The following is a 9,357-nucleotide window of genomic DNA, read 5'->3' on the forward strand; positions in this document are numbered from 1 at the left end:
TGTATGACAATGACAAGTTTGAATTTATAAAGTAAACAAAGCTCTTGAATATCTAGGATTTTATTATTACTTTGTGGATAGATATTATTAACCTATGAGAATTTACCATGGATGCAAATCTTCAGTGAGATTGGTAAACAAAACTTCAACTGAACTGGAGGTTTTAAGCATGTTAATTATGCTATATGCTATATTTTTAATACTTAAATAAATAACTAAAAATCCCAATATAATAAGAAAGAAGGAACTGTGTTGAAGAAGAAGCAAGGAGAGAGAGAGAGAAGATTGAGATTTCTCAACGGAATCAAATGAGAAGTGCACTTATATTAGAATTTTTATTATTTATTTAAGTATTAATAATATTAAACTGAGTTGTAACTGTTTACAACTTTGCTTACGTGAACATTCACCGGGCTCGATTGAAATCTTACATTCTTAACTTATAGTGACAAGATTTGACAAAAAGAAACACTTTAAATTTATGATTAAATCATAATTTATCATTATAAGGAAAAGATAACTAATATTGAAACCCATGGATAACAAATTATTAGGAATATAACTAATGTTGAAATCACAAAATGCACCCTATTATCCAATCATTCATTTAACCATCCAACTAGTTTTGGATAGTGAACCATGAAATCAATGGAAGCATATTACAATTTACAAATCAAGTTCTTTATTCATAACCTAATATTCAATAATTTGTAACAATTCCTCTTACAATAAAAAATTATAAAAAATAGATAATCAATTCACCAATTTATAATCTCACAATCATTTATCTTTTTATCGATTTCATTTAATTTAGTTATTGATCGATTCAGTTTGGACCAGTTTTCAACCGATATCAACATCCCTCAATCTAATAAAAATTGATTTGGTTCGGATCAAGTTTTATTGGTCGATTTTGGGCGATTTTATCGATTCGGGTTAGAGTTTGACACTCATTGTTTTGACCTTAGTTTTCCTTCAAATTTGGTTTTCTTCAGTGTACTCCTAGTTTGTACTGTTCCTAAGACAGAAGACGAGATTAGCTAAGCATAAGGATCCCGCCTGTGTCAATACTGATCCTCGTCCAATATGCCAATCATTTTCCAATCCCACAACTCAACCCATGACCCTCCAATTGAATGGATGTGAACTATCACTGCTTCCACCGCGCCATCTTCCTCGATGGAAGGCTGTCGCTCTCTATTCAATTCGAATAGAAGCTCATCTGAATTCGAATCCATATCCGAATTCGATCCCACCTGATATCTAAAACGCTATTAAATTCAATTTCGTTTATGTAAACGGTAATCGGATATTTTCCGATCTGTTTAACAAACAACACAATTTGAATCAGCGTCGATCATAAGGGGGAAACCGTCCTCAACTCCCTTCCATTCGTTTTCCGATTACTTGATCTAACATAAGAAAATAGCGGAAAAATGCTTTGAAGAAAAAAAATGTAAAAATTTAATAACTTGCAGAGATGGATCAGATTTCTGGCTTGGATTCTCAATAGAGAAGAGATAGCTTAGTATCATCAAAGTCGAGCAGTTGGGGAAAGAATCATCACTTCCATCCATTTGATAAAATCTCATTTTTCAATCCTAAATTAAAACCCTAAATCACATAAACACTGCCTATGAGGTTTGCAGAAACGGAGATCTGCAAAATCTAGCGTCGTTTCATACACTATACCCACATGAACCAGAGAGCTGGTAATCAGTAATCGACACCATTCGAAACCCTAAATCTGAATATACTAAACCATTTAGACAGAAAAACCCTAAAGCAATGAATCCAAAACGTAAAAAGAAGAGAAGAACTCGACCAGCGAGCCGGTAATCAACAATCACCGCCATTCCAAACACTAAATCTGAATCCGCTAAACCATTTAGATACAAAAACCCTAAAACAATGAATCCAAAACCCTTAAAGGAAGAAAGAGATTCGCAGGACGAGACTGTTGATCTGAAGGGGAAGAAACATTTTATTTATAGAGTTAGGGTTTTGGGTTTAAAAACCCTAACCTTGGTCGAAAGATTTGTTGGCGTCCACGTGTACGGGTGAGATTCTAATATTTCCAAGGAACTTAAGACACAGATGCAGGTTCAGCGGCCGAGTGGCGTGGCCAAACTTTATGCCTCTCTGGCAAATACGGTTTTAGTAATTGGTATCTGAAATTACTCTGGGCCGATATTGATTCGGATCGACTTTTTCCCTTAATCTGCACCGATACGCCAATATAGGATAGGCCCAAATCAATATCGCCGTCCTCTGATTCCCATACAATTCGTCTGATTCGGGCAAACTAGTACCAATTCCTTGTACCTGAAGCATTGAAGCCGATGCCGGAGCCTCGAGGTGAGACCGCGAGGCAGTATAGCCGGAGCGGCAAAAGCCGCTTTGAGCTGCGAGAAAGAGAGTGAGAGTGAGTCGAAAACGAGAGTGAGAGACTCTGAGTCAAGAAGAGTCTTCAAGCTTGAACGAGGGTGAGGGTCGAGTGAGGGTCGAAAGTACCTGACCTGAAGCTTTGAGCCGTGACAGCTTTGCCGCTTTGAGTTGGAGTCTTGGAGATGGCCGATGGATGGCATATTTCATCAGTTTTTTTTTTTACTATCACATATTTCTACACTATTATTGTATAATAAAAATTAATATATTTATTTAATATTATAATGAAAACGGATACAAATATTCTTTACCATCGGATAGCTAAACGAATAAAAAAATAATTGATTGAAAACTAGGAGTATTATATTTGTATCCGTTTAGTTTTTGGATGGATTCGGAGAGTTTCTAAATATATATTTTCTGAATATGGATGCCCCTAAACGAATATGAATCCGAATCAAATACGGATTTTTGACTATTCATTTACATCCCTTCTATAAATTGGTCTTGTGATAAATTTAGAAAAAAAAAAAACTGAACATAATATCTATGGATAAACCTGAAAATATATAGACTAAAAATGATAAATTATAGCGTCACTCCCTAAATAATGCCACAATTAGAGAGACACCTCCTACATAATACCAAATTACGCTTGCATCTCTTGCTGTCAGTCCTTGTTACGGAAAATATACCTCAAATGTTGATGTCAGCTAGTATATTTTTTTATAAATACCAAAATATCTTTCTAAAAAGTGAAGTACCTAAACCTCACTTAATTGTGCTCTTCATCCCAAAGCCTTTACTCTCTTTGAAAAACAACAGCTATAGCAATAATAAGGCGACGAGATGGGCTATGATGAGCGGCGACGGAGGTTTGTGCCACATCTTCCTTTGCGTAGAAAACCCTCTTGAACTCCACGATGAAGATGAGTGGAGGTTAGGGGCAATGAGGGACTTGGATAAAATATGAATTGGTCATGTGTAGTAGTCAAAATGGTACAATCGTCATTTTAACTCCTCACATAACAGAAACTGACTATAGAGGATGTGAACATAATTCGGTATTATGCAGGCGATGTCTCTCTAATTGTGGCATTCTCTAGAGGGTGGCACTATAAATTACCCTAGACTAAAAGATCTCAAACATAATTTTATGAAACATGAGGTATTCCAAATATCTTTTGAATAAATAGATACCCCAAACATAATAATTATCAAACGTGCAGTACCCAAGCATAACAATCAAAGGCTAGTAGCTTCTTTGGCTAGGTACCCAAATGTAATTTACAAGAAAAGAGATTCAAAACTATAGAAGGTACCTTTGTACTTAGAGGTGTCAAAACTAAGATCGAATTGGTTAGGTGAAACCAAACCAAACCAAACCTATATAGTCTATCGGATCATATTTTGGACTGGAGTAGTGCAACCCGAATCAAATCAAACTAAACAGAAAATGAAAATAACGTCACACATGACCAAACCGAATAAAACCGACATCAACCAATCATGTTACTTTCCAATTGACATTTCCTTTTTCAGTAAAAACAAACACTAAGTTTTAAAACTACTGGTAAACCATGTTCAGTCACTATCCTCCCAAACCACGCACAAGGTCTCTCCATGGGAGTTGCTCATATGACTTCTAAATTAAAAAATTTAAAATGCTTTGGTTTGTAATAACATCTTAAAGATAACAATCATGCGATCCTTGACTATAACAACTTCTTGATGCCTTTACCCAAAAGAACAACATCTTGATGACAATCCCCTGGTTCCATCCCATTTCATCACAGTTTCTATTGCTTTCCCCAATATTCTTGAAGAATGCCAAAGTAAACTTCAGTGACAAAGCATTCATGGAGCTATGACCCATTTCCATTATTCCAATACAAGGAAGTCCTCCATCCCTGTAATCACTCCCTCTGTTGCTGATGATGAGAATAAGCAACAAGAGTGTACAGAATTGAGACTCTGGTCTTTTGGTTTATGTAAGTGGTCCTCAATAAGAAACGAAAATCGAACCAAAACCAACCCAATAGCAAATTAATAGGGAAATTGGAAACAAACAAAGATCGAACAAAAACCATACCAAAACCGAATGGAAATCAGTGTGCCTTATTGGATTATGTTTTGGGCTCACTCATTCTCACACTGAAACCAATAAAACTCAAACAAAACTGTTCCAACTTCACTTGAATTATTTCACTCTTTGAGTCATTGCATAGAATTTTAGGATGTCAAATTAGAATTGAAATTGGAAATTGGATCTAGATCAAATTATTGGAATTGAATTGAATTTGGTTACAATATAGAAAGAACTAGGGAATAGAATCAAGGCAGGACTTGATTACTTATGTGTTTCAGTATAAAAACTAATGTTTAGAATCGAAATGAACCAAACTTAGGTATCAATATATTGTAGTATAGGGTGAAAGAACCCTGCCAGTCTAATATAGGAAATGCCAGACGTCTGGGGCAATGAGAGCACATATGGTAGCATCTTTAGTGCACATAGGGAGGGTAGTGCAATCATTTCATGTCCACTATGTCTAGGCGTTTCTTCCGCCAGACTGGGAGGGTTCTTTCTCCTCATAGTATAATAATACATTATAATACAAATATATTATAATATATTTTACCAACATTAGCATTAGAACTAGACTGTGTAGGAACCAGATGAGTACCAATTTTCAGAATCAAGGCAAGACTTGGTTTGATTCTAGATCACTTCCTAGAACTGAACCCAAATACCTAGTGAGTTGCATGAGAGAAAGGTTTGATTAAATGGAATCAACAATATAATCCATCTCCATCAACTCCAATTCAGTTAGAATCAGGCATTTAACAATCAGCATTGGATACTGATACGGCCAAATTGATTGCCCAGTAGGGTAAGAACACGTGGTATCTAAGGAGATGACACGTGTCGCTCACCTGTTAGAGGCTACAAGGAGTCTGACCGCGTCAACCGCGTGTAGAGAATATTCCCCACGAAGGGGATAAGACATATCCAAGTAGGACTTGAAGAGGAAAGGAGGCGGACCCGAGAAGGACTCCTCCAAGGAAAAGAGAAACCCTAAACCCTAAGGACTATAAGAGAGGGCCCGAGCGGAGGAAAAAAAGTATGCAGAAAAACCCTCACCATTACCCTTATGAAAAGCTGTGCGGCCGATCTCTAACTTGGGCGTCAGAGGACTAACCCCGGATAAACATCCGGGCCTCTGCCTTCTGTATTTGTGCAGGATCAGCTCATACGGATTTTCGGCAGCAACAGATATTGTATCAGTCTTGAACGATAACAATCTGACACCGATCCGAATCCATTCAAGAGATTTTCCCTTGGTTTCAATTAAAAATCATTTCTTTACCATTTTACCTTTGATTTGTACTGAGCCTGATACATACAGGTGTGGTCGACATGGAATGTTATTCTAGTTACTCTTTTTTTTTTATTAATATATTTCCTTAGGGAAAAAGAAGTCTAAAGGTAGTGTGGCTCCCATGCTCGGGCACAGTGGGGAACGAAATGACTACACCACCCCTTATGAAAGACTAAAATCACATCCTTGTTGATGCTACTACTAATGCTCCCATAGGCCTACCTGTTGATGTAGGAACCACATTGCCTTTTAGGGAACCCTCTCCTATTTCTTTATTTTCTACAAGTTAATCACATGTTCACATGTGGCAATCATTTAAGAGAAGTGGTTGTTAAGGGATGGGAGGAGTTATATAGAAGGAGGAAAGTGGGGAGCATGGTTCTAAAAATCGGATTGAATTGCTCGGTTTCAGCTAGATTGGATTGATATCGACTTTGATTGATCCCCGATCCTGATCTTTCAGATCCCAATACACAAGTATAGTCAGAGGGTAAAAACATAATAAAAAATTGGTTTTCAGCAAAAAGTTAGGGTAAATTTGCCTGAGACAGACCGATCCAGACCGATTGGGATAAAAATCGAAATGGTGTCAACCTTGACTGATCTCAAGTTTTAGAACCTTGGTGGAGAGTACGCCGTCACTTTTATTGTAAGATGATTATGACAAGAAATAAATAATAAATCAGATTAGAATCTTGTCAAATCTACTCTTCGAGTATGAATGTGTTCAAAAACAAAAAAAAAAAGGACGATACTACCCCCTAAATAGTCAAAACCCATAATTTTTCCTATTTTCTCTCTAATCTCCATCCCTAATTTCCCTCTCTCTCTCTCTCTCTCTCTCTCTCTCCTTACTAGATCCACTAGGGGTGTCAAAAAAGCCTAATCAACCCAAACCAACCCTAGCCCGCCCTAAGCCCAAACAGGGCTTGGGCTGAGATTTTCAGCCCATAGGGTGGGTTAGGGTTGAGATTTTAAGGCCCAAGGCAGGGTTGGGTTGGCCCTGGGTTGAGGTCTCAACCCAACCCAACCCAACCATGTTTATTAAGTATAGGGGTGTCAATTGGGGCGGTTCGATTTGGTTTCGGTCGGGTTGAATTGGTTTTGGTCTAAGAATGAGGCAGACCAAAACCAATCCATTAAGGAATTTCGGTTTTCAGTCAGTTTCGGTTTTGGTCCTCTTTGATTTCGATTTATTTTAATTTTTTAATATCGGATTGATACCGGTTTAGATCGGTTTATTATTAGGCTCGAACCATAACAAAATCTTACATTCACAACTTGTAGTGACAAGATTTGACCAAAAAAATACTTTAAATTTATGATTAAATCATGGTTTATTATTGTAAAGGAACTAATATTGAAATCAATGGATAACAAATTACTAAGAAGATAACTAATATTGAAATCACAAAATGAATCCTATTATCCCCAAACATTCCTTTAACTATCCAACTAATTTTGTATAGTGAATAAGAAAATCAATGGAAGCATTATTACAATTTACAAATCAACTTCTCTATTCATAACCTAATATTCAATGATTTGTAACAATTCCCCTTACAATAAAAAAATTTCTCACTAATATTGTGAAAAATGGATAGTCAATTCACCAATTTATAATCTCATAATTATTTATAATTTTATCGGTTTCATTCGGTTTGATTATTAGTCGGTTCGGTTTGGATCGATTTTCAACCAGTCCCAGCATACCTTAGTCCAAAACCAATCCAATAAGGATCGATTTGGTTCTATTTGGGTTTTATTGATCGATTTCGATCGGTTTAATTGGTTTGGGTTAGATTTTGACACCCATAATTAAGTATATAATCATATAAATATGCTAATAATTATTAATGTGTACTCATATAAAAAGGTCTTTCGTTTTCCACAATCTACATATATACGAAAACTTTGGTCTTTAGCCTTTACAATGTATCAAGATCAAACAACCAAGTAATCGATAGTATTGATTTGGACTGGATTGGATTAAACCCAACCCAATCAAGGTTCAGCCTAAGGCTGGGTTTGGTTTGAGTTAAGAGACCTTAGAAAACCCAGCCCAACCCGGCCCATTGACACCCTTAAGATCCACTATGGAATCAACAAGGAATAACCTGTCGATCCAGCCAATCCAATACTAATAATTTTTTTTTTTTTCGATATCAATACCTCAAGCCATGATCCAAATTGTCTGAAATATATTGAAAATGAATAAAATTTTGATCAAAATCCTAATAGTACGAAATTCAAATGGATCGGAATCGGATGAGTCCACAAACCACGCACGACGGTGATGTTCCGTTTTCTGGAAAAATAAAAAATAAAAAACTTCTCCGTTTTGCCACAGGGCATGGCCCATGTGTGCATGGGAATAGGGGAAACCTACCACTGTAAGCCGTTTCTTTTAGTCTTCATTGCGCATTTGTCATGTTATGCTTGGTACGCATATGCCTCGTATCTTTTTCCAAATAAGAAAGCATGTGCCCCATGTGACATGTCCCTCGTGATCCTTATCCACTTAATAGGTAACTATTGGTTTGGTAGCCTAATAGAGGGATTTTTTTTATTTTTTTTTATTTTTAAGCAACAATGAAAACACTACTTACTGTATAAGGGTTTTGATAATGAAAATAGAATTCTATTTTTTTACCAAAAAATAGAATTCTATTTCGATCCCTATTTTGTCCTGAAAATAACTTGAGAAAGCATATTCTTAATAATTAGAAGAAAAAAAAAAAATCAGCGATTGAACTGACAATTTCCTAATTTTGTTGGGTTCAATTACCACCATGGTTGGAAGAACAAGATTTTGAATTGGTCGGAATCCATCATATCAATCTCGATTATTTATTGATAATATATCGATGGATTGACATGGACAAAGGATAAAATAATAAAAAAAATTACTTTAAACATAAAATTTAAAATATTTCTATTTGATCTAAGATGAATTGTATTCATAAAAGATTGATACTGGCGTTGATTGATCTCATTGCCAGTAATGAGTTATCAAACCATGATCCCCACTATAAAACGAGCTGTTTAAAAATTAAAACTCATCTAATTTCTAATTTTAACTATTTTTATTTAAAATTTCATTATTATTATTATTAAATTTAATATATATTTCGCTCGCTTCTTTAATCAGAAATGCGATTCTTTATGTCAAAAGCCATCTAAATCAGAATCAGAAAAGATTTTTTGGTTGTCTTTGTTTCTCTTTACCAGGAAAAGAAAAAGTACTAAAGCTTTTGTCAACCGCCAAAAATCGAATAAAAAGATATGATGGACCCCACTCATCCTCAAACCCTACTAAAGTTCCATTTTCATCCACAAGTCTAAGTAAGGCTCCCCAAATGTGCAGCACCGACGCATGGGCACTAATTTGATACGTACTTAAATTAATAGATTGTATTTACCAACAAAAATCAATAATAATTTCTTTACCACTTTTACCAAAATTTCCATTACCAAAAAAATAAAGTTTCCATTGAAAATTCTTTACCAAAAAAAACAAAGTTTCTATTGAAATTTGGTTTAAGATTCGAAATCAAACACTAGTTGCATATCAATTAATGTATAC

The 9,357-nt window shown here is 35.5% G+C and overlaps 1 non-coding gene across 1 annotated transcript; it reads right to left on the reverse strand.

Moving 5' to 3' along the window:
• Positions 1-1,480: 1,480 nt before the first annotated feature.
• LOC122074978 lies at positions 1,481-1,573 on the reverse strand. The gene has a single exon (XR_006139121.1). It is a non-coding gene; the product is annotated as a small nucleolar RNA Z103 (small nucleolar RNA).
• Positions 1,574-9,357: the final 7,784 nt, after the last annotated feature.

The sequence above is a fragment of the Macadamia integrifolia genome, chromosome 3, assembly GCF_013358625.1.
Source record: "Macadamia integrifolia cultivar HAES 741 chromosome 3, SCU_Mint_v3, whole genome shotgun sequence".
NCBI classification, from domain to species: Eukaryota; Viridiplantae; Streptophyta; class Magnoliopsida; order Proteales; family Proteaceae; genus Macadamia; species Macadamia integrifolia.